Raw genomic sequence first — 26954 nt, 5'->3', positions numbered from 1 at the left:
TCCCACAAAACAGACTGTCTTACTCCCGTCCTATTCTGCAGCAAAGTTCTCCTGGAATTCAAGGAGTTTGGTGCTGAACTCCCTTATTCTCTAGATTTGATTTTTTTGTACAAGCTGCATTTTGTGACTGGCTCTTACTCCCCAAATAGCTATTTTATACTGGTAGCTACCAAGGCTCTTGGAAAAACATAATAAAACAGAAAGCTCCCAGAAGCCTTTAGTTTTCCCACCCCTGGGTTAGATACCATCTCAACCAGCCCAGAATGGAATAACGATGTGAACAGAACTGTTTTTGTGGTGATGCAAATAGCCTCTGCGCATGTGCGAGGGTCACTCTAATGGCCTCTAAGCATGCACAGAGGCCCGAACCAGGATACAGCTGGCCTAGGCTATCATTTGGGAAGAAGATTTGGGGGGGGGGTTGGAGTAGCCCCTGCCACCGCCTCCAATGTCTCTGCCATCACCACAACCGCCTCTGCCATCCCCACGGAGATTACCTTTTCTCTTCCCCCCCCCCCCATTTACTGTAGGAAATGCCCTTTACAAGTACACCCACCAGCCAGTTCTTTGAACTGAGGGTTAGTCCGATTCAAACCCTGGCACCCCCACTTTGGGGACTCTTCCAGTTCAAACTCAAACTGCCCAATCCGGGCCAGCTCGATATTGAGTCTGGCTCGAAGCAATCCAACTTGCACATCCCTAGAAATGAAGGGAGAAATGCCTCTGGAAAATGGCACAGAAAGAGTACATAAATAGATAACAAGGTTGAAGGTGACATTATAGCTTCTGTACATATGTAGGCTATGCAAATAAAGAACTAAATAATCAATCAACCAATTCTGAAAGGTCACTGATACAGAGAAGAAACTGGGGGTAAATGTCCATATAGCCAATGTTGCTAATATTTGTTTTTCTTCTGCATCCCCCCCTTGCCACCCACAAAGACCTTTCAGGCATAACATCACCTCTAACCTTGTTTTCTATTCTGCACATTTTTATTAACCTTTCCCTCCCAGAAGTGCAGCTTGTGCTTAAACGTGGTAGCAAGAGCGCTCCAGATTTATATCTTCCTGTCCGTCTGCCAGAAATAAAAGCCTATAGTGGCGTCGTTTGCAACAACAAAAAAGGCCTCATTTAGCTGCTATAACAATTGTACAGTCACATCTAGAGCTTTCATTCTAAGCCACCCTCACCTACTAGGTTGACAGTCCCCTGCAGTCGCATCAGTCTATTGAAGGCTCCACACCGCTCTGACCTTTTACCAGAAGGGGTAGCATTTTCCCTTCAGCCCGGCATCTCATCAGCAGTCTCCTGAGGTTTCTGACCTCCCGACCTTTCATTGATACCGGTGGGGCAGCTTGTGTAAATAGTCTGACACATTTTTTTTCCTAGAAAATAAAGAGAAACTGTTAAGGGAAAGGGTTTATTTACTTCACGCTTTGAGGTATGAATGGCTGCTGAAGGGGAAAATTGCATTCTTCTAGGTAAAGTTGGTGTTTTGACCTATTCATCCCTAAAAGGTTTGGGATATTGGTTGAACAGATTTATTTCCCATGCATGGCCACCACCAAACATGGTGAAAATACCATTTGATAATACCGTTACCAAACAATGGTGGAAATAACCTTTTTAAAGTATTCCTGTTATTTGGAAGACCAATAGCCAAAATAATTTGATCTCTGTTAGGACATGAAACATAGCTGTACGCATTTTTGAGCCACGTTGGAAATAAGACAATGGACATTTTGGGCAAATTTATGTTGTCTATTGTTATAAGCTAGCCACCCAATCGTGCAGTGGGGAAATGACTTGACTAGCAAGCCAGAGGTTGCCAGTTCGAATCCCCACTAGTATGTTTCCCGGACTATGGGAAACACCTACGTCGGGCAGCAGCGATATAGGAAGATGCTGAAAGGCATCATCTCATACTGCATGGGAGATGGCAATGGTAAACCCCTCCTGTATTCTACCAGACAACCACAGGGCTCTGTCGTTGCCAGGAGCTGACACCGACTCAGCAGCACACTGGTATAAGAGCCATTCCCTTTCTCCTAGGAAACCCTGGGAACTGTAGCTCTTGGCAAAGGGCTAAGGATCTCAAATTCATAGCACTCATATCAAACTGCAATTCATAGGATTCTTTGTAGGAAGTGAAGACAGTTAAACTATATAACATTGATGCACTCTAATATAGGCATACCCATAGGCAACTTTTAAATTAGAAATCACATTGCATTTAAGATATTAAACTTTGTTCATTTCCAGATAATGAATGGTGGTCCCTGCTAACTGAGCAAAGAGACACCTTTTTTGGTGGTGATTTAGCAGGGAGAGAGCAATTGGCCCTATCCAACAGCACAGCATCCCTCCAATGGCTGTTGCTGGTATCTGCCTTATTTTTCTTTTTAGATTGTGAGCCCTTTATTTGTTTGTTTGAAATATTTATACCCCATCCCTCCAGTACATTACTGCTCGGGGCGGCTCACAACATTTGTAAAATAGTTACAATATAAAATCAGACTAGTACAATTAACCAAATTAAACAAGTTAAAAATCCAAGTTAAAACCACAATTAGAATTAGCTTTTAAAATTTCAAATTAAATTCTTTAAAAAGCTAAAAACAAAGAATTATAAAAGACTAAAGAACCTACCAGACATAAGCAACTGGTGAAACTTTTAAAAGCCTCTTTAAAAAGATGTGGTTTTAGTCGTTGTTTTTGAAAACACTGAGGGAGGGAGCATGGCAAAGCTCTTCGGGGAGGGTGTGCGAAAGTCGAGGGCCCACAACTGAAAAGGCCCAGTCTCTGGTCCCCACCAACCAGATCTCTGTTAGCGGTGGGGCCATAAGCAGGACCTGAGATGATGATCAGAAGGCCCCGGCAGGTTCTTATGGGCGAATGTGGTCCAACAGGTACCCCGGCCGCAAGCTATGTAGGGCTTTAAAGGTCAAGACCAGCACCTTGAATCTAGCCCGGAAGCGGACTGGTAACTAATGAAACTGCCACAGGATGGGTGTGATACTCATGAGAGTTCCTATCTCTCAGGTAGATTCCAGATGGTGGAGCTTGGTGACAGTTGCTCCTCAAAACAGGAGCTGTTATATGGAGTCCCTCAGGGCTCCATTCTGTCACCAGTGCTTTTTAACATCTACATGAAACCTCTGGGTGAGGTCATCAGGAGATTTGGTGTTGGGTGTTATCAGTATGCTGATGACACCCAAATCTACTTTTCCTTTTCATCTTCAGGGAATGGCACTCATTCTCTAAATGCCTGCCTACAGGCAGTAATGGGCTGGATGAGGGAGAATAAATTGAAGCTGAATCCAAGCAAGATGGAGGTGCTCATTGTGGGGGCTCAGAATCTGAGGGGTGAGTTAGATCTTCCTGTGCTGGATGGGGTTACACTCCCCAAGAAGTAGCAGGTGCACAGCTTGGGGGTACTCCTGGACCCAGGCCTCACCCTGGTATCTCAGGTGGAGGCCATGGCCAGGAGCGCTTTCTATCAGCTTCAGCTGATTCAACAGCTGCGCCCATTCCTTGAAAAAGATGACCTCAAAACAGTGGTGCATAAGCTCGTAACCTCCCAGCTTGACTATTGCAATGCGCTCTACGTGGGGCTGCCTTTGTACGTAGTCCAGAAACTTCAGTTAGTTCAGAATGCGGCAGCCAGATTGGTCTCTGGGGCAACCCGGAGAAACCATATGATGCCTGTTTTGAAACAGTTATACTGGCTGCCGATATGTCTCTGGGCAAAATACAAAGTGCTGGTTATTACCTTTAAAGCCCTGAACGGCTTGGGTTATCTTAGAGAGTGCCTTCTTTTATATGATCCCCACCGCACGTTAAGGTCATCTGAGGAGGTCCGTCTCCAGTTACCACCGGTTCGTTTGGTGGCAACTCCGAGGCGGGCCTTCTCTGTAGCTGCTCCTGGGCTGTGGAATGCACTCCCGGCAGAAATTTGTAATCTTAATTCCTTACTGACCTTCAAGAGAGCCCTTAAAACCCATCTGCTTGGCCTGGCCTTTCAGAGTTTTTAATTATTTTTAATTGTTTTAATGTTAACCTGGTTTTGAGGGTTTTAATTGTTCTGACAGTTTAATTGTTTTTTAAGATGTTTTTAAATTGGTGTTCATATTTGTATTTCTGTTTTAATTGTTTTTAATGATTTCTGTTTTTAATTGTAAACCACCCTGAGCCATTTCGGAAGGGCGGTATAAAAATCAAATTAATAATAATAATAATAATAATAATAATAATAATAATAATAATGAAGCAACTTGCACCCACAAGCATCCTAGCGGCAACATTCTGAACCAGCTGAATCTTCCGAACCATCTTCAAGGGCAGCCCCACATAGAGTGCATTGCAGTAGTCTTTGGGGGCAGGGAACCATCTTATTTAGGCATTTTTAATTTTTCCATGTAAACCGCTTTTTGGACTTTGGTTGAAGGGCGGTATATATCCGTAGCAATAGTTTGGACAATCCTTTGCCTGCCAGTCCAACCACACATGAAAAGGGTGTGTGCGCCCATGTTCTTCCCCTCTCCTGGTGAACGGGAGTGACCTTGCATGGGGCGGATTCATCCACTACAAATATTAGTTTAAACTAGTAGGAATGCTTTGGATGCCATCTCCAGGTAGGGCTGGGAAAGCCTCATGCCTGAAACCTTGGAGAGCCGCTGCCAATCAGTCTAGGCATTACTGAGCTAGATGGACCGATGGTCTGACTCAATATAAGGCCGCTCCGCTATGTTCCTCTATTCCTATGATGTCCCACCACCCAGGTGATTAACAAACAGTGCCCCAGTGCAACAGGAGGAGGTGAAAGGACATGCACACTTATGGCATGCATATATCCTTAACCTGTTTATTGGCAAAGTATCATTTGAACTGGCCCTAGGGACAACATAACACATCTGTCCAGAGCAATTGTGGAAAGATTCACACCTTTCTAATGAGCTGGACATATTCATATGAAAAATTCTAGAACCTAAACATTAAGCAAGAACAAAAGTTGGCAACCATAAGATGTGGTTTGGATTGCCTCGCCTCGCCTCCATATGTGATTATCAGTAGCAGATTGTGTGCTATAAGAAGCTGCCTTATACTGAATCAGACTATTGGTCCAGCTAGCCAAGTACTGTATATAGTGGCTGATGTCCCCATTAACCAGGTGATCACACACTGCAAAGCAACAGACCAGTTCCTTAGCAATAGCAATAGCAATAGCACTTACATTTATATACCGCTCTATAGCCGGAGCTCTCTAAGCAGTTTACAATGATTTAGCATATTGCCCCCAACATTCTGGGTACTCATTTTACCGACCTCGGAAGGATGGAAGGCTGTCTCAACCTTGAGCCCCTGGTCAGGATCGAACTTGTAACCTTCTGGTTACAGGGCAGCAGTTTTACCACTGCACCACCAGGGGCTCCTTAGCTCCATAAAGTTGATCATGCAAGGGAGGACAATTTTTGTGGATCTCCCCTTCCCTCAGAAGTGCCCTGCGCCACCCAAAAATATATTTCTTGGGCTGCTCAACCTTCAGGTCTTATGCTCAACCATATTTTCAGATCCTACAGAGCACTTCTGGGGGAAAGGAGAGATCAGCAAAAATCACCACCCCGCGGCAATCAACTTGGAGCTAAGGAAGTGGTCCACTCACTGTGGAGATGCTTCTTTGTGACACCTGTCTGCATGTTTAGTGAGGAAGATGGCCGCTGACTGGCAAACAATTCTGTAAGCAATTCCCAGGCAAAGGGCTTTCTCAGTTGTGCCATCTGATATCCCATAATTCAAGATCCCAGCACTGGACTTTGTGAGTGCTCAGCAAAATTCTACCATGGTGGCTTTCCACCATGAAGAACAGACAGCCTGGACTCACCTGTAGACTTCCATTCATAAGCCTTTACGGTTCCAGCTAAAAAGCTAAATCCCTGTCCCTGGCTGTAAAAGATTTCATTATACTCTGCAGGCAAGGTATAGACAGGACTTGTGCCTTTTTTGCTGCTCCATTGGGGTTACACACTTCCATTGCTCAAAAGGAAGATTGTTAACAAGTTCCTGAAGCCCCCAAAGTCTGGGTTTCAGATAAGCCCTCATTTGTGAAGCCTTGGCTCTCTGAGATGACTTACCTGGCTACTGGCCAATATATCAAAGCTGAAACAGGAGCCTCTTGATGTTACAGCATGAGCCTGTCCTCTTGGAACTAACAGACTCCCTCTCTCTTAGCTTAGGCAAACACTTGATGCGTGAGTTTCTCCTTGGTCAAATTCAGTCAAGAGAACCAAGTCTGGCTCAGAGCTGCTCCATCATGTGGATCCCACTGGGCTATGCAGATCACTGATGCACCACAACTTCATACAACCATGCCTTTGTAGCCTCGCCTATTTACAAAGCCTCAATTGCTGGACAAACTCTTGTTCTATGGACAGCTCTACAAGGCAGCTTAAGAACATAGGAAGCTGCCATACACCGTCAGACCATTGGTCTATCTAGCTCAGTATTGTCTACACAGCCCAGCAGCAGGAGGCAGGAATCTCTCTCAACCCTATCTTGGAGATGCCAGGGAGGGAACTTGGAACCTAGATGCTCTTCCCAGAGCAGCTCCATGCCCTAAGGGGAATATCTTGCAGTGCTCACATGTAGTCTCCCATTCAAATGCAACCAAGGCGGACCCTGATTAGCTAAGCAGACAAGACATGCTTGCTGCCACAAGACCAGCTCTTCTCTGCTATCAGTCTAGTGCAGGGGTCTTCCACCTTGAATCTCCAAATGGGCTACAACTCCCATTATTGACTTCTGCAATAAGCTCTATGTGGGGCTCACTTTGTACGTAGTCTGGAAACTCCAGGTGGTACAGAATGCGGTGGCCAGGTTGGTCTCTGGGTCATCTCGGAGAGATGATATCACTCCTTTGCTGATAGAGCGACACTGGCTTGCCAATAGGTTTCCGGACAAAATGCAAAGTGCTGGTTATAACCTATATAGCCCTAAACGGCTTGGGCCCTGGGTATCTAAGAGAACGTCTTCTGCATTATGAGCCTCACAGCCCTTTGAGGTCATCTGGAGAGGTCTGTCTCCAGTTGCTGCCAGCTCGTCTGGTGGCCTTATGGGGATGGGCTTTCGTGGTTGCTGCCCTGAGATTGTGGAATGCGCTCCCTACTGAAATACGATCCTCCCCATCTCTGACAATTTTTAAAAAGCATTTGAAAACCCACCTCTGCACCCAAGATTTTTCAGCTTTTAATTTTTTTTAGGTTTTAATCTGTTTTTGACTTTTAAGTTGTTTAAATTGTTTTAAGTTTTGTGTATGTTTTATGATATTGTTAACTATCCAGAAACGAATGTTTGGGGTGGTGTACAAATTGGGTCAATTAAAAAAAAATAAACTAGCTGGCCTGGGCGAGAGTATCTACGCCTCTAGTTCTCCCCCCTCCTTCCCCTCCTTATTCGTGGCCCTCCCCAATCACTCTTGGCCCCCTTCTCAGCCCCTCCCTCATTCTCAGCCCTCCGCGCTCCTCTCCCCCTCCCTCCCCCTCAGCTCTTCCCCCGTTCTTGACCCATTTCAGCCGCTGCTTTCCCACCTCCCCCCACTGCTGCTTTCCCACCCCCCCAGCCACCGCTATCCCCAGTACCACTTTCCCTCGGCCAGCTGGCTGGCCATTAGCCTGCCCATTCAGTACCCAGAAGTTGCAAATCCTTTTTCCTTGGCTTTGACAGAGACCAAACGGAGTCCATGACTGGAGTTTATGGTTGACAGAAAGGGATTCTGTGGTTTAGTTGTGGAGAACATAAACTTTTGGGTGTGGAGAACATAGGAAGAGCCCTGCTGGATCCGATCAAAGGTCCCTTCTGGTCCAGCATTCTGTTTCCAACAGTGGCCACATCCAGTTATCTCAGGGAAGCTCATGAAGACAATGGCCCTCTCCAACTGCAATTCCTGAATAGGGAGGCTTCATTTAGTCATACTGACTAAAAGCCATCAGTAAAGCTATCCTGCTTGAATCTGTCTAATCCCCGTTTAATGTTATCTAAGCTAGTGACCATCAGCACCACCATAACTTCATGTATTAATTCCATAAACTAATCCATCCGGCATTCTTTTCCCAAAAGCAGTTGCTAGATGGTGGTGGCCATGCCCTAACTGGTTCTTGTATCGAGATATCCTACTTTGGGATATGGAGGATCAATTTAGCTAAATGATCTCCAATGCAATTGTGTAATCCTTTTAAAAAAATCACCTAAGCTAGTGATCATCATCGTGTATGAAGACACATTTGTCCACCCAGGCTTTTAATTAGATTTATAGTTTTAATAGTTTTTAAGGTTGAGTTTTAAATTATTTTAGTTTTTTAATCATTTTTAATTTTGTTTAATTTGTATTTTTTGTTGTTGTACACCACCCAGAGATGCAGGTTTGGGATGGTATATGAATATGTTAAATAAATAAATAAATAAATAATCTTGTGGCAATTGATTCTAAACATTAATTAAGTGCATGAGAAAAATCCTTTACATATGAACTTAGTGGGACATATATTTTATTGGGTTAATAGCTTAAATTTAATTGTAGGGTGGGAGAACTGGATGGGAAACATTCTCTGCTCAACTCATAGCGTTCTGTCAATTCACTTGGATCATCTGCAGGAAGACCGTGTTAAACAGAGAGGTTGAAGTTATAGTGTGAAGGGATTCTCGCCCCCTTCTAAATGCCAGCATGGAAGCAGATTCTACTTCGCAACCCCAGAAGATACACTTTCAAGATAAAGTAACAAAAGAGATGTCATTTAAACACAAACAAGTCATAACAGAGTCGTGCATATGCCACACAAGGAGTGCCGCAGCTGCTGTCTTTCTAGTCTAAACAAAAACAAATTCACTTCTCTTCTTTCTCCATTGCAGGGAGCAATCGTTCTTAATAGATCTGTTATTCTTTGAACTCACAAGACACAGGGCAGTTATCTGAGAAGGAGAGCCTCAGTAATGTGCATTCAGCAGAAATAGCAAAATTTCTGCAATGAAACGTTGCATTTCAAATTACTTTGGTTTTGGGAAACTGCATGTTCTTGGGAGTAAATCCAATGGGTTGAGATGGTCTTGCCTCTGATGCACCTCTTCAAATTCTGCTGGAAGAAAACATCACTGCACCATGCTGCAGTAATCATGACATGCCAGCTGCAGCTATCATCCTGGCCCTAACGGATGAGCTAATTAACAGTGAGTAGTCCAGTCGTGGAGTACTAATATGACATAGACTCATATTAGGGGGGAAAGGTAGGGGCCTTCATGAAATTGATAAGCTCAATCCTGGTTTGAGGGAGCCCTAGTGGATCAGGCCCATGATCAATATTGGTTTGGAAGGCTCCATATTCAGTAAAGTAGTAATTTATTTGGCCTAATTTTTGTGTCTGAAAGGCACTTTAGGGAGATATGGGTGTACAAATAAATTAATATTAATTTTAAAATATTAAATTTATTTCATATTAAATTATTATTATTATTTCAAATTAATTTGTAATATTTACAAATATGTTGAATAAATATGTTAAATCAATAAACATTAATATTAATATTAATGGAAGACAAGTCTAACAATGGTTGCTAGTCATGATGGTAATATGCTACTTCTAGGAGCAGCTTGTATGGGTGAGGCAAGGGTGGTAAACAAGCTGCAGGTGTAGCTTGTTTCCATTTTCCTATTGAGTGAAGAACCATCCTATGCACCTGGAGTTAGTGTGGTTTTATAACTGCTTCCCTTGTAAACACAAATAAATATTATGCAGGTTTAACTCAGGCTGTATTCGGAAGTGTTCTAGCAAAATGCTGCCTCGCCGTCGCTACAGAAGAACATGTGGCAGCAGGTCTATGATAGAGGTCTATAAGATCATGCATGGTGTGGAGAAAGTGGATAGAGAGAAATTCTTCTCCCTCTCCCATAACACTAGAACCAGGGGTTATCCCATGAAATTGATTGCTGGGAAATCTAGGACCAGCAAACGGAAGTACTTTTTCACACAACGCATAATCCACTTGTGGAATTCTCTGCCATGAGATGTGGTGACAGCCAGCAACCTGGATGGTTTTAAGAAGGGTTTGGATAACTTCATTGAGGAAAGGTCTATCAACGGCTACTAGTCAGAGGGCTGTGGGCCACCTCCAGCCTCAAAGGCAGGATGCTTCTGAGTACCAGTTGCAGGGAAGTAACAGCAGGAGAGAGGGCATGCCCTCAACTCCTGCCTGTGGCTTCCAGTGGCATCTGGTGGGCCACTGTGCGAAACAGGATTCTGGACCAGATGGTCCTTGGGCCTGATCTAGAAGGGCTGTTCTTATGTCCTTAGGAAAAACAGGTGGGCAGAGGATAGTGGGAACAAGTTGCATGGGGTGTTTCTGGTTAATCCGTTCATTGATCCAGGCCAGCTTTTGAATGTGCTTTAATTACTTGTACCCCAGTCCTGGAGTAGAGGTGGGGTTCACAAACAGCCAGCAGCAAGAGCACTGGAGGCAGACTGCACTTGCCTCTCTGAACATAATACCTATCTTATTAAACCAGTACTATTCCTGATTCAACTCCACTGTCCTTTCCTTGCATACCAGAACTTTATCCTCTGGTTTCTACAACACACCTGTAGTTCATTTACCCCCACTGCACCCATACAGGCCACACCTGGCTACTTCCAGGTTTAGAGTATGCAAAACATACTGTCCTCCCTGCTGCCCCCACAAAAAGGCGAAGACCTAAAAGTTCATCTGTGCAGCTGAAACATTCAGGTAATGCAAAAGTTGCATTAATGTGAAACGTGACTGATAACAATGAGGAGAATACAACAAGCCCCTCTAGAACCCAGTTCCTGATTAAGTGTCCCCATTTTTCCTCCCTCTGCCAAAGACGCTTCCCACAGACTCCCCCCAGATTCTTCACCAATGACTATAACACTTTTCTGCAATAGTGATGACAATCTCCCTCCCAGTTCTGAGGATTCCCTCCACTCTGTGTAGACTTCTAAATGTCCTGGAATGTGACAGAAGGCCACCAAGTATGTGTGCTTGTACAGCTGTGTGCTGTAGCAGCTCATGCTATGTGCACGAATCACACTTACATATCATTGTGCAGTTCTGAATTTTCGTTTAAACAAGTCCAGGTTCATGGGAAGGACACCATTTAATACCAGTTGACTGGATACACCAATGGGAGAAGATTATGCTTCTTCGAGGCATCTGCTTGGTCAGTGTGGGAAACAAAATTCAGGACCAGATATGCCTTTGGTCTGATCCAGTTAGCCAAAAGCCAGAGAAAGAATTTCTGAAAATTATTTCTGAAAATTCCATTCAAGATTAAATGAAAATAGCTGGTGTCACCAATTTGGTGTTCATGCTGTTTTATTCTGTAGGGTATTTTGATGATGATGATAAAGCAACTTTATTTGTTAGCTGCCCCCTAACAAATTGTTCCCTGGGTGGCTCATAATCACAACACACAAAACAAACAAACAAAAATACAAAACCATTAAAACCTTTTTTAAAAGTTGTTTTTAAAAAGCAAATTTAAAAATCAAAATGTAAGGCTTTTTGTTTTAAGAACAGAGTGTTCTATCTAAAGATCCATATATATCCATTTAAAAGGTTGGCACATGGATGTTTTGGGCATAACCAATAATGAACTGACCTGACTTCTTTAATTATCAGTGGTCACGTCTCAGAGAGGCAGCCTTCAGAATATGCACTTAATTGGATTGAAATTGTTTTCAATATCCTTCCTTTTCTCAAATAATAATGGCAGGCTGATTGATCGTGTGGGTCCCTACATCTTAGGTGAGCCTTCCGCATGCAGGTGCAACTCCTATGCATGTATCAGTTCACAGACAAGCCATGTTTCATGCCTCCCCGCTTGATGTGCACGTTGAAGCATGGGGGGAAAAGCTGCATTTGGCCATTATGGAGAATGGGAGGTCTATGCATACCTCCCATATCCACACCCATAAGCTCTGAAGCTCACATAACTTGACCAAACAGAGTGGGAGGCCTGGATGAAATATGGGAGGTACGCATTGACATCCCATTGCACAGACTGCCCTGGCAAAGTGCAGAAGAATCCTCAGTTGTACTGATAACATACCAAGATAACATGACACGAACTGTGATATTTGTGTTTTAGGAAGAGCAGAGAATAAAGGTTTATCTAGAGGCCAAGATTAAGGACTGTGTTAATTTGCAATTCCAAGTTATTCCAAGTACCCATAATGCCTGTGTTTAGCAAAACAAAAAGGGTCCTTGGGAGTTTCTGTTGTTTTGCTGTGGAGACAGAGAGATATTATTAGAGCCACCAGATCTCTCAATTTGTCTGAAGAATATGCTTTGGTAGTATACAAAGCAGTAGCGGCTGGTGATTCCTGGGACTAGGTGGGCGCCAAGCAGGTGGGCAGAGCCAAAGTGGGTGGTGCAGGGGTGGAGCAAAAAAAACCAAACCAAAACAACACTAACTCCTGCAGGCATATAGGAAATAAAAGGTAAAGTGTGTTGTCAAGTTGATTTTGACTGCTGGCGCCCATAGAGCCCTGTGGTTTTCTTTGATAGAATACAGGAGGGGATTACCATTGCCTCCTCCCATGCAATATGAGATTATGCCTTTCAGCATCTTCCTATATCACTGCTGCTGGATATAGGAGTCTGGGAAACATAGCAGTCAGTATTCGAACCAGCAACCTCTTGCTCCCTAGGCAAGTTACTTCCCCACTGTGCCATTAGGTGGCTATGTCATTCCAAGGAACATACCTGTAAACAGGGGCATAACTATAACAGGGCCTGGGGAGAAAGCTGTCTGGGGGCCCACTGCCTTGGGGGGGCCCCAGAGGCAAGTAGCATGACTGACTCCCCCAGCCGCGCACCCTCCCGGGCTTCCATCAGTTGTATTCATCCTCCAAAATTGATGTGAGTGTTAAGACCTGGAGCTACCGGAACAGCATGTCTTTCTCTAGTACCATTAAATGACTTGCATCGTCCACAATTTACAAAACCTTAAAAAAAAAAATTAGGATGAAGTTTACTATGTTTTTTGTTACCACTATTCAGGCTCATTTAAGATGTCTTTACTTCATGAACTGAGCTTCAGTGATTGGGGGGGGGGGCATTTTAAAATCTTGTCTCTGGGTCCACTCCAACCTTGCCATGCCCCTGCCTGTAAAAGCCTCTGCACTGAAGGACACCCATTTTCAGACAGTTATAAAAACATGACATGAGTACATGTTTTTGCATACTTTGAAAACGTTTTGTTGGTTATTTTTTAAAGCTTAAGAATTCTCTTTTTTCTCTCACACACACAGAAGATGGGACTTCTGTCCCATGTGCAACACACACATGGTTCATGGGGGTGGGGAGAGCGAGCAACATGGTTACCTGACCAAGGGGAACAAATCACACACACACACATACACCAAAAACAAAAACAAAAACACAGCAACGGGTTAACTTTCAAACAGCAAATGTTTTTCTTCCCGTCTTGGCTGGAGGGAGACCCTCAGTCCAACAGCCAGCTACCTGGGCTCTGCAGTTCCATACAAATTCCAAGTGGGGAGGAGCACAAGACTCCAGGAGAACCAATCGGGCTGGGAGGAAAGTTAACCCTTTCTTGACTGTCTGCTCCTGCCGATCCCCAACCAAGGCCTGCTTGGAGAGCTTCAGGCCTCTCTGGAAGCCTGGCCCACCTGCCACTTTTTACTATTTCAGAAATGCCCAACAGAGAGTTTTAAAATATTTATTGATCATTCCCCTCTCTCTTTTTACTTGTAACCCTGAATGCCTAGAAAACCCATCTGTCTGGCTCTGCAGCTTTGGTGTATTTTAAAATGCTAAAAGCAAACAACAACAACAAAAACCCACCCAAACCCTCCACAAATTAAGTCAGGTTATTTCCACATAGTACTAGCATGAGGGGCTTATAATTATTTCCCACATTTGCAGCTTGCTTTTTCCAGGGGCGGGAGGGGCCATGCCTATTCCGCTGTCCCACATGAAGAAATTGGTGGGCTGAGTGAATGCAGAGGAGGCGGGGGGGGGGATGGGATATGTGGCTTGGCAGGGCCCCAGAGTGCGTAGCTAGGGAGGCAGGTGTAAGAAGCTTCTAGGCTACCCCTCCTGTTTTAAAACTGAACAGATGATGATAGGAAATATCTGCAGTCTGCAACTATGAGAAGATTAGATTCCCAGTTTGTGAAATGATGGTTTTTAAATCATGGCCGACCTGGCAGGAAATCAGTAATTATTGCAAGTTCATGATAATAAAAGTGCAAATAAAGCATGCATTTAGCAGGGGTGGCCCTTTCATGTGGTAGGGCAAAGTGATCGCTTCAGGTACAGACCTGAGGAGAGGTGCAGGGGGCTACCTACACGTTTTGTTTTGTGTCGATAAGTTCCTCAAAGGTGCCCAAACGCACATTGCTACCTACCTAGCAATTACATAACTTACATAATCTGACAATTACATAAACTTCACTCACATAATCTGAGGCTCTCAGCAAGCTCTTCTCTCAGCACACGGTCCAAGAGTTAACAAAATGGCGATTGCCGCTCTCTTCCTTCAGAAGACTAGAACAAGGACAGCCCCCGGCCACTGATTGCTAGTAATAGGCAGAGGGAGCTGTCAGTCAGGATGACGTCTTCCTGATAGGGCTATTTGAATTCAGCCCATCTTTTGACAACAAAGGCAAGCCCTGGGATTGGCTCCTGCCTTATGAACACTGTTACGTGCAACTGTTTCCTGGGCTCTTATAGGTGTTTAAGGAATTTTACTACCAGCGCCCACTATAGGTCAACACTTCAGGCTTGCAAGCTACAGGCAGGGGAGTGCAGGGCTGCAGTGACTGAGTCAGTCAGACCAATGGCAGCAGAGGACTAAATGGCTGACAATTATTATTGTTTTTGGATGATTTTTATTAGTTTCTTTGGACATTTTTGGCATTTTAGGGAGGTGGGCGTTGCCCACCCTGCCCTAAGTGAAGAACCTCCACTGAAACAAAGAAAGATTTAATTGGTTTAAATGTAAAGATCAATTTAGTCCAAGACTATCCCCTCGAACTGTTTTCTGTTTTCCTTTTGTCTAAGGAACTTGCAAATAATAAGCCTGTCTGGGGCTTATTTCTTATTCCAGAAAACACCATTTCTGGAAAGGATGAATATTCGAAGAATATGTTAAAGTTCAGTAGAAAATGCTCAGAATTTCCCGCCTCATATTCTTCCCCTGAGAATCCTCAGACAGTATTTGAGGTCATATTGGGGTTACATTTGACTTAGTCCTGGAGCCAGAAGCCAGATGCACAATTGAGGTGAAGAAAAAGAAAAAAGGCTGGATACTGTCACAGAACCAATAATTTCTTTGGGGTGTGATGAGGAATTGCATTCCAAATCGCCTAACAAGGAAGCAGGAGCATTTAGGATCCCTACTACCACAAATAGAGAATCCACTGGAATTAAAAACAATTTAAGTCATTTACACATTCCAGTGGCCGGTAATCTTCATGCCACAAATGCTAGCTTTCACATTATTTTCCCCTCGGCGGGTATTTCTTGTCTCTGTCGTGCACAAGAAATGGATTTGTGCCACTGTGATGTGGTCATCTCAGGAGATTCCTCAGAGAGACTGCTGACTACACATTCATTCTGTGAAGAGAAACATAATGAATGACAATGAAAGGATGTATTCATTTGAGGTTGATGCCTCAGAATGCTTGGATCCAGTCAGCACAATTCCACATTTTGATTAAGCTGAAAATCTGTTTGTACTTTCATTTGTGCTTTTTAATTAGAATTCAAAGTATTTCTTGCAGACAACGAGGTTATTAGGAGAGCTGGTAGCTTGCCATTGTAACAAGCAATGAACTCAGTCTCAAACAAAATATAAAAATAGGCCCATTTAAAAATATTGTTAGAGCCAACAACATTTTCAAAAGATTAAAATCTTCACACCCCATATGTTATACCTTTCATTATGTCCCATTTTTCAGCCTTTTTGAGCATTCCAAAACAATATCCTTTATGATGACATTTTGCCAATTTATTCACAGCCTGGATGCAGATTATATTTGAATGTTTGATGGAGCTTCTTGTCATTCTCCAGCAATATGAATATGGAGCAATGGAATTTTCCAGGAGAGTCATTTATTTTAGCTGGATTATCATTAATCGGCTGTAAATTTGGCATTCCTACCACTATTTTATGTTCCAGTTGTTCTCTGTTTTCAGACAGATTAAGTGATATAAGCTGGAGCAGACTCCGATGCACAGATATATTACAGTTTTTCTATAATGTATCATATTTCCGAGCATATATCCCGCACACAAGTATAATCTGTGCCCAAGTATTCCTCACAGGAAATCATCACCTTTTTTGGTGGAGGGTGGGGGGCACCCACATACCCTGCAACTATGCAAAACCCATGGGATATATGCCAAGCCTCATCTTCCCTCCCAATGGAACTTGCAACCACTCCTGAGGCCAGGCCATGTCTGGGGATGCAGCTTGGGGAAGGCTCTCCATACACCTCCCCCTTCGCTTTGCTTTTGCTGCTGGGACTTCCTCCATCTTGAATGTAATTTATTTAATGTACATGTTGGTGTAGGGGCATGGAATGACTATCGTGGCAGCGGTGGCAAGTTTTATGTTTAAAAAATTATATACCCTGCATCCACTTAGATCCCTACACCCCCTTTTGCCACATGCAAGGAGCTGTATATCCCACAGGGTACATGCATGAAAAGATGGGATGTCGTTGCCCGTCTGTGGCCATGGGTCATCCGACTGGAATCTAGACCTTCCAGTTCAAGATTCCTAAGACTAGACGCTTCAGCTGGACCAAGCAGAAGGTAATTGCTCTGTTGACAAGGTGGTGGCAGTTGGCTAGGCTCATGGTAGTTAGACTAGGTTTGACCAATCCTGAGGCTTCATGCTACCTGGCAATCACAAGGGCCATGGTAGCATTTTTGGGTAGTTCTCAGCCTCTGATCCAGAGGTTCCTGGTTCATGTCCAAAAATTGTTGAGGTAATGTAGGAAGAGATCATATATAATTATGATAATTATGCTATTCTTCTATGCTATTCTTCACCTCACTATCTCCAAAGTCCTGTGAGATACCATAGGACCTAAACCCCATGTTTCTCAGATATTCTTATTCAACAATGAGGCTGTCATCACGGCCAGCCTAACACTGCCTGGGCTGCCCCAGTCAGGGTTACCCTGATCATGAGAAGGGGCAGGATTCCTGTGGATCTCTCCGCTCCCTGCCCACCTAACCCCCTTAACAAACCCAGTTTTTAGCTGAGCTTAAGGGTGCTCTCACACCCTTACCATAGCTATGGGATATTGTGTGGCTCCTCAGGCTGTGTGAAGCCCAAGAAGTCACAGAGATGGGTGCCTAGAGTGCCTGCCTGAGGGGGGAATCCCCAAGGCTATGCATGTGCCACACGCTGCATTGAAAGATGCCTGGAGGCTGGAACAACAAGTTGCGGCCCTGGATCCCTATACCCTGCTCCATGCTTCACAGAGCTACATGGAGCAGGGCTGCCCATATGGGCACATGGGAGGCACACCAAGAGGACCTGCTTGGTCATCTGGGAGGGAGCATGACTTGTCCCCCTAGCTAAGCAGGGTCCACCTTCGTTGCATTTGAATGGGAGACCACATGTGAGCACTGTAAGATATTCCCCTCAGGGGATGGAGCCGCTCTGGGAAGGGCAGAAGGTTCCAAGTTCCCTCTCTGGCATCTCCAAGATAGGGCTGAGAGAGATTCCTGCCTGCAACCTTGGAGAAGCTGCTGCCTGTCTGGGTAGACAATACTGAGCTAGATGGACCAATGGTCTGACTCATTATCCGGCAGCTTCCTATGTCCCTAAGGTAAGGTGAAAGCAGATTTCCTCCCGCACCCTCCCTGCCCTCCTGGGGCAATTGTGTGAATTGCCCCAATATTTATATGCTGCATTTCAACAAAAAGTTCTCGAAGCCATTCACAAAGCAAATGATATGAGAAAATGCTTCCCTGTCTCAAAAAGTTTCACAATCTAAACACATGTGCGTGTGCATGCACCTGTGTGGCTGAATAGGGATTGTTGTTCTCCCCGCGCTAAATCTCAGAGAGCCACCCTTTAAGAGGTACCTCTTTGCCCAGTTAGCAGGGGATATGGAGGAGACTTCCTGAGAAGAACTGGCAGGTTGGCAGGAAGTGTGCTTAATTCATTTCTCACCTGCCAATATGCAAATGCATTCTCAGATCATTTTCAATATTTCCCCCTGCATTGGTCTGTGAAACTAGAAGTACGTCCAGAGTTGTGGGGTTGTGGGAGGCATGATGGTGGGGAAATATATGCAGAGGTACACCTAGGTAATTTTGGAGCGTGGACCTAAAGGCCTTTGGAGCCCCCTCTCCTTCCTCAAGTTACGCATAGGAACACAGGAAGCTGCCATATACTGAGTCAGACCATTGGTCCATCTAGCTCAGTATTGTCTCCAGAGACTGTCAGTGGCTTCTCCACGGCTGCAGGCAGGGATTTCTCTCAGCCCTATCTTGGAGAAGCCAGGGAGGGAACTTGGAACCTTCTGCTCCATCCCCTGAGGGAAATATCTTACAGTGCTCATACATCATGTGCAATGAGGGTTGACCCAGCTTAGCTAAGGGGTCAATTCCTGCTTGCTACCACAAGACCAGCTCTCCTACACATCATCATCCCCCTACACACACAGTGTGACACACACAATATTTTTAACACATGGCTTCTTGAGGGCACAAACAGCAACTGAACTCACAATAATGTAAGAATATAAAACAGGTATATTTATGCTAATATGCATTAACTAAAACACTCCAACACACAACTTAACATATCCCCATCCCACATATTGGCCACAATCACACTCGGCCACCAGGCATACCGGCACAGTGACCACACCACCCAGGACAGATTATAGAGGATTGGGGGGGGGGGCAGGGAATGTGGAGGCCCTGGACTTCAGCCTGCAAGTCCAGGGGTAAGAGTGCCTCTGGATATATGGGCATTAGTGAGCCTAACTGTGGGGGGAAACAGCCAGCGGGGGTGGGGTGAGCTACAGGCATTTATGTATGTATGTATGTATGTATTTATTTATTTGGTGCATTTTTATACCACCGTAACCCAAGATCTCAGGGCGGTTCACAACAAATAAAAACAAAACTTAAAATCGATTAAATATTAAAAACAGCTTAAAACAAATCAATAAATAATCCAAAATTTTAAAAGTTACAAAATTAAAAAGCCAAAAGTCCTGGGTAAAAAGATACATCTTTAGACACTTTTTAAAAGCTGCTAGAGATGGGGAGACTCTTATTCCCACAGGAAGCGCCTTCAAAAATCTCGAGGCGACAACAGAGAAGTCCTGTCCCTGGGTGCCCACCAGACGACATGAAGGTAGCCACAGACGGGCCTCCCCTGATGTACGCAGTGGACAATGGGGATCATGTAGAAGAAGACGCTGTCTTACATACCATGGGCCTAAGCCGTTTAGGGCTTTATAGGTTATAACCAGCACTTTGTATTTTGCCCGGAAACTTATTGGCAGCCAGTGCAACTCCTGTAATAAAGGAGTAATATGGTCTCTTCGAGGTGACCCGGAGACCCAAACTGGCTGCCGCATTTTGTACTAATTGCAATTTCTGGACTACGTACAAAGGCAGCCCCACATAGAGCGCATTGCAGTAATCAAGTCTGGAGGTTACCAACAAGTGTACTACTGTTTTGAGATCATGAACCTCAAGAAACAGACGCAGCTAGCGTATCAACCGAAGCTGATAGAAAGCGCTTCTGGCCACTGCTTCAACCTGGGGAACCAGGGAAAGGTGTGGATCCGGAAGCACTCCCAAACTGCGTACCTGTTCCTTCTGAAGAAGTGTGACCCCCATCTAGAACAGGTAGATCAATATCGCTTCCCGTGTGATGATCCCGCACAATAAGTACCTCTGTCTTGTCTGGATTCAGTCTCAGTTTGTTATCCCTCATCCAGCCCATTACTGCTTCCAAGCAGACATTCAGGGAGGATATGCCTTCTCATGATGATGTTGACATGGAGAAATAGATTTGGGTGTCATCAGCATACTGATAACACCCAGCACCAAATCTCCAGATGATCTCTCCCAACGGTTTCATGTAGATATTAAAAAGCATTGGAGACAGTAGGCACCCTGAGGGGCCCCATATAAAAGTTCAGAGCAACAGAGAGCAACAGTCTCCAAGCGACACCATCTGGGATCTGCCAGAAAAGTAGGAGTGGAACCACTGCAAAGCACTGCCTCCCACCCCCAACTCCCTCAGACGCTCCAGAAGGATACTATGGTCGATAGTATCGAAAGTCGCCGAGAGATCCAAAAGGACCAACAGAGTCACACTTCCTCTGTCAAGTCCCAATTGGAGATCATCCATCAGGCCGACCAAGGCAGTCTCCACCCCATAGCCCATCCGAAAACCAGTTTGAAATGGGTCTAGATAGTCAGTTTCCTCCAAGACCGCCTGGAGCTGGGAGGCCACCACCCTCTCAATCACCTTGCTCAACCATGGGAGGTTGGAGAGAGGCCTGTAGCTACTAAACTCTGAGGGGTCCAAGGCAGGCTTCTTAAGAATAGGTCTAATAATTGCCTCCTTTAAACAAGGAGGCATCCTGCCCTCTCTCAGAGAGGTATTTATAATTGCCACCAGGCTCTCCACAACAATTTGTAGGGAAAATTCTTCCTTTCAAGTGCACCTCACTTCCAGACAATCTCTGGCTTAGGAGCCCACATTTGCAGAGATAACATTTGCTTCCTCCCCAAGACTCTAACTTCAGTTAAGCAAATTCAGGTATTTTCTGGTACAAATTTTATGGGTGAAATTCAAAGGAATATGTACACAGTATCATATCAGTCATTTAGATTCCATTCATACCCTCTAGCATTTTGACCAGCAAAAGGACTTTTACAGCTTTTGAATTCTGAAAATCCATGTGGACTACTCCTTGGAGAAATGAACTAGCACTGTGGGCTATGGATAAATCAATAGGTACAGTGGAGAAAATGGATCCCTTTTTATGTTAACATTCCATCTTCTTTTGCTAGCTGCTGCCGTCGTTGCCTGTAATTTATATTTAGTGTATGTGTCATTTTCTCTTTTCCTATCTGACAGTCATAGACATGAATACAGTTATATTGCAGCCATGTGTCAGAATAAGCATATTGTACATCTGATAAACACTTCAAGATACAGTGTATATTTAATATGCATTTTTAAATTTATTCCCTACACTTGGATGAAATGTATTCCATACATTTCTATGCCACTCTTCAATCAAATCTTCAATATGGACTACACAATAAAATTATAGTCCAATAAAAACAGAACAATTACATTAAAAATCACAATGCAATCATTAAAACTATAGAGCAACACAAAACAAATGATTGAAATCCCAAAGAACCAATAATATCAGACCTTTAATATCAGCTATACTACATACTGGAAGGTCTGGCAAAGGTGCTTTTCCTGACACTAAAATGTTTAAGTCACCTGTTACCTGATCACTGGTGCCAGGTGATCTCATCTGAGGAGGACATTTCACAAAGAGAAACCTGCTGAGAAGGCTCACAACTGAGAAGGCCCTCTGTCTGGTGCCTACCCACCTCACTTCAGAAGGTGGAGAGATTTTGGAGACGGTACTGAGGCTGCTCACACAACGGAAAACTGGATAGGACAAGTGTTCTACCCAGGTTGGGGAGCTGTGTGTGCTTCCAATTTTTGGTTGTGTGGGAGCAAATAACTAGGCAGGAGAAGGGAGAAGTGATTTGTGGGAGTCAGGAGCTGGATAGGACAGCTTTTTCCTCCTTTCAAATGTCCTACAAGCTCCTATCTCCCACACAATCACTTCTCCCTCCTCTTAACTAGTTGTTTGCTCACACACAACTGAAAATTGGGAACACACACACCTCCCAGACCTGGGGAGGACACTTTCCCTATCTAGTTTTTGGTTGAGTGAACTGCCTCAATGGCTGACATCCAGACTAATGAAGCAATCACACACCACACACACCAGGAACCCTTGCTAACTGAGCAAAGGTACACCTTTTAAAGTGGTGGTTCTCTTATATTTAGCAGGGGGAAAGCAACTAGCCCTATCCATCCCCAGCACAGCATCCCTCTCATGGCTATTGATGTTACCTTCTGGTTTTTTTAAGACTGTGAGCCATTTGGGGACAGGGAACTATCTTATTTACTTATTATTTTTCTGTGTAAACCTCTTTGGAAGCTTTTGTTGAAAAGCAGTATATAAACAAGAGGAGGAGGAAGAGGAGGAGGAGGAGAGTGGTGGTTTTCCCTTCTCTCTAAAGCTGACTGTGTGAGCCAAAAATATTTCTCAATGGGCTGTGAGACTTCAAGGACATATTTTTGAGAATCAAAGTCAGCTTCAGAAGGAAGGGGAGATCAACAAAAACTGCCCCTCCCTCAGAGCATACACAAAGAGCACACTCCAGTTGTCCAGATGTCAATCAACAGCAGTAACATTTCCATTTCTGAAAAGTGACTTAGTATATATGCCTGTTGTGGCCCCTTCACATGCAGTTGCATTCATTCCAGCATCTTCAGATGTGTATACGAAAATGTATTTCAGGTGACATGGATACCTTCTTGGCCCCCAATATATGTAGCAGATTAGCTGGATCTCCATGTGGGACACGATGAGAAGTGACCCTCAGGAACATGTAGTCATGAAACAACAGAGCCTTGTTAATGTATTGACACTTCGTTATGTTTTGTTTTGTGCTTTTGTTTGAGGATTGAAATCTGGTTTCTCCTCTTCCAAGGTCAGCACTCTAACCACTGTACCGTATTGCTTCAGAATAAGCTGATATTTCTAATAGAATGACTTTTCACAGAATGTTGTCATTCCCCAGCCTTGTGCAGGGGCTGGCATTTTGCCTCACTCTCCATTGAAGGAAGGCATGAGGCTCTTCTGATTGGCTGAGCTGCACAGAAGGGGCAGAGCTCAGGAGGTCATTTTGGTATTCTGTCCCTCCATTGGCTCAGTCTTCATGCAGGGAAACTTCCCCTCCGTACCATCTCTGCTGGCTTTCCTTTTGGGGGCCTAGTAGGAATGTTTTGCTTTCCAACAGGTTGGGGTATTTTTTGCCTCTTCCATTCTATTCCCCCTTAGTTAAGCCACTATTTATGTCACAACTGGGCAGGCACAGTGAGGGCAGATTGGTCGGTGAGCACCCTTGTGCTGTTTTAGAAAGGGGGGAATAGCCAATTAGAGCCTTTTCAGCTCAAAGGTTATGATTGGCACTTCTACCTACTTTGGAGCTTCCACCAATCTCAAAGGCTGAACAGCGGGGGGCGGGGCTTAGCCCCCGCAATGGCCCTGCCTCTTCTCATCATTGGTAGAGAGGAGCAAGGATCAACACCTGTCCAATCTGCTTCTCTGAGCCAGAGTGTGATTTCCCTGAAGGTTTGGGAGCAGGATGCTTTTGTTTGGCCTCTGACCGAAGTGTGGGCTAGAGATGTGCACAAAACTGGCCAGGTTGGTTCGGTTTGAATCCTAACCAATCTGGCCTGGTTCAGACTGGTTCAGTGGGGTCCACTGGTAATCCAGTGAGGATTCCCCTCTACCATTAAAAGGGCAGGGGTGTTCTCTAAATCTGGGTGGGGGGGAGAGGAGTCATTTAGTACTTACAAGTACTAGTGGCTGGGGGGTCATTTTAGTGACCTCCGCACATGTGCAGAAGTCACTAAAATGGCCCCTGTGCATGCACAGAGGTTTGAACCAGGCTGAAGAAGGCCTGAACTGGGCCACCGCCAGCCTGGGCTATGGTGGAGGCCTGTATGGTGAGGAAGAGCTGCCGCCACTCCCACCACACACCCGTGTCCATTGCTGCTAGTACTTGTAAGTACTAAATAACTCCCTTCCTGCCCCCTCTAGGTTTAGGGACACCCCCCCCCCGCTCCTTTACTGGTCAAGGAGAATCCTCACCAGATTCCCCTTTACCAGAAGAGCTCTGAACTGTCTCGGTTTGAACTGGGCCCAGCTTGGTTCAAACTCTGCCCGATTCAACCCTGGACCCATCGAGCCAAGCCAGATTGACACTGAGCCCAGTTTGAACTGGGTTGGCTTTGCACACACCTAGTGTGGGCCCACTTTGGGTTGGGGAGGTGTTTGTTGCACCTGCCAAATGAGCAAAGAGGTTTCTCCTCTATATGTCAGAGAGAGAGAGAGAGAGAGAGAGAGAGAGAGAGCAAGCAATTGGCCAGACCAAGCATGGCATCCTTCCAGTGGCTGTTGCTGGTGTCTACCTTATGTTTCTTTTAGATTGCAAGCCCTTTTGAACAGGGAACCATCCTATTTTTACTTCTGTATAAACTGCTTTGAGAACTTTTGTTGAAAAGCCATATATAAATATACATAATATTCATAGTAGCATTACCTGGCACAGTCACAATGATATCAAAGTTTAATCAAGTTGTGGCCTTTTCACTGGAACAGTCATGTAACCTTTTTATTGCCCTATATCTTCTGGTGGTGGTGGGGAAACAGTTGGACTGGAAACCAAAAAACCCCAAGAAGCTTTCTTTTGTTCCCTTCCTAGCAGGTTTAGAAAACATCATACTGGCAAAATGAAGCCAGACAATCATTTTTCTAATTTACCCCATTGAAAGATTTCCAGGTTTAGAGGGAGAACCATGTTAAACCTCCCGAAACCTGGACAGTACTCATTTCAGAATTATGAAATTACTACAATTGTATCCTAATGTATGCACAGACAAAAAAATTAACCATGCAATTAGAACTTGAATTGACCCAATTATGTGATGTAATGGTATACAGCAATTATGCATAATGGCACAATTATAATTTGTGATGATATCACAAAAACTCTTATGAAACTTTCTGAATGATTGCTGGGCATGAAGTGTAGCTGCATATATAAAGCTGAAAACCTCTTCTGTTTCAGCTATAACACTGAAGGGGAAGTAAACTGTCATCTTATTATTCGGTGCTATAGAAAAATAATTTGTACTGAAGATGCGAGGCGGGCGGGAAGCCTAGAGCAATTCAATGTAAATATTCACATCTTGGCACTGGAACAGCATGTGTGAATGCTAATGTTCAGTATTATCAGAACGAGGATCATAATGGCATTTTTAGACAGCTACAGACCCCTTCTTATTATTTATTCAGCGTTCCCTCTCTGGAATGCTCAAGATCAGGTTTAGGGTGCCTCTGCTACTGTTAGGCAGAAATAAATGCTATGACCTCAGATGCCAGCAGGGATCCTGACAGAGGGAAGGCTGTAGGCGCAACTCCCAGTCTATCTGCCTGGATGCTCGTCTACTTTCCCCTCAGGAATGGGGCAGTAGCTCAGTAGTAGAGCATCTGCTTGCAGTATGCAGAAGGCCCTAACTCCAATCCCTGGCATTTCCAGGTGGGGTTGGGAGAGACTCCTGCCAGAAACTGTTGGAGAACCATTGCCAGTCAATGTAGACAGTACTGATTTAGGTAGACCAATAGTCTGACTCGGCATTACCTCTTATATTTTAATCAAATGTTTTAATTAAATGTATTAAATGTTTCCCAAGTGTTCTGTTTCCTGTAGCACTTAATTGTTTGTATATCTTACTGTTTTGTAAGTGCTACTCCTGTTTGTATAATCTGACTCGGTATAAGGAAGCTTCCTATGTTTCTATGAGGCTGCTGGGATGCCCATAAAGGATGTCGATATATATATATGCAGTGTCTTTCCCCATAGCTTTCATCTCCAGAAAGAGTATCAGAACAGCTGAGAATATCAGGTAATGAGTGCAGCTACACAGATGAATATATTCTGAATCAGACCATCCATCTGCCTACTGCCTAACCTGTCTGGTCTACTTTGATGTATTGCTGTTCTCCAAAACCTCAGGCAAGGGTCTTTCCCAGTCATCAGGGCTGAGCTATAGGCAGCTGTTGATTCAGAATTAGGAGCCAAGAACCAAGAGCCACAGACATCAGGGATCAGAGCTGGGAGTCAAAGCCAGGAGTAAGCACAGCCAGGAAAGACTCTCAGTGCCAAGACAAAGTACCAGCCCAGACAGGATGCCTTTATAGTCCATGTCGTTCCTGTTAAGAAGAGCCAATGGTCAACCTGGGTGGGTGGAGCCAGTCCAGTAGATGAAATCCCTTTGTTGGCCCAGGAGAGGCTTCAAACTTTATCCTGAGTCATTTTGTGTGACATGAAGAAAGCAAGAAAATTCTCTGGCTGCTGCAGCAAAAAAACACAAAACACCCCACCCCCAGGGAGAAATTGAAATTCTCTCCAAACTTCAGAGTTCATAGGAATAAGGAAGCTGCCTTATACTGAGTCAGACCTTTGATCCATCAAGCTCAGCATCGTCTATACTGACTGACAATGGCATCTCAAGGTTTCAGGCAGGAGTCTCTCCCAGCACTGGTTGCAGATGCCAGGGACTGAGCTGGGGACCTACTGCATGCAAAGCAGATGCTCTACCACTGAGTTATACCCCCTACCCCTAGTTTCTTCCTCCTCCAAAGGAAGTTCAGAGGCTGATAGTCTGACTAATGCTACATACATGCAGCTCCTGTCAAAAGCATGCATTGCAAACTTGTAGTAATAACTTCTCTGTTTCTGACACACAGGTGCTCCTCTGTGTGTCTGTGTGTGTGTGTGTGTGTGAGAGAGAGAGAGAGAGAGAGAGAGAGAGAGAGAGAAAGAGAGATATTTTCACCAATTCCCTCTTCCTCTAGAAGTACTCTGAGAAACACAAAAATTGCCCCCACATGCAAGCTTCAGAAGCGGAGACATTACCACTGTCCGTGTGCTTTTTTTTGACAGAGTGTTGGCCAGTGAAATTTCTTCCTAGGAGAAACACTGAAATTGAGAAATAATTCAAGTTTCTCCTTGCGGGACCCCTGAAATCCCTA

At 44.4% G+C, this 26954-nt stretch overlaps 1 long non-coding RNA gene across 2 annotated transcripts in view; it reads right to left on the bottom strand.

Moving 5' to 3' along the window:
• LOC128332082 (uncharacterized) overlaps window positions 1-14563 on the bottom strand; it is a 98984-nt gene extending 84421 nt beyond the window's left edge. For both annotated transcript variants that reach the window (XR_008310550.1, XR_008310551.1), the window contains exons 1-2: window positions 14493-14563; window positions 1194-1388 (exon numbers count right to left, since the gene is read on the bottom strand). This is a non-coding gene — a long non-coding RNA (uncharacterized LOC128332082). The remainder of the gene's footprint in view (window positions 1-1193; window positions 1389-14492) is intronic.
• Between the last annotated feature and the right edge of the window lie 12391 nt (window positions 14564-26954).

This window comes from Hemicordylus capensis, chromosome 6 (genome assembly GCF_027244095.1).
Source record: "Hemicordylus capensis ecotype Gifberg chromosome 6, rHemCap1.1.pri, whole genome shotgun sequence".
Lineage (NCBI taxonomy): Eukaryota > Metazoa > Chordata > Lepidosauria > Squamata > Cordylidae > Hemicordylus > Hemicordylus capensis.
This window is presented reverse-complemented; position numbering and strand designations above follow the sequence as displayed.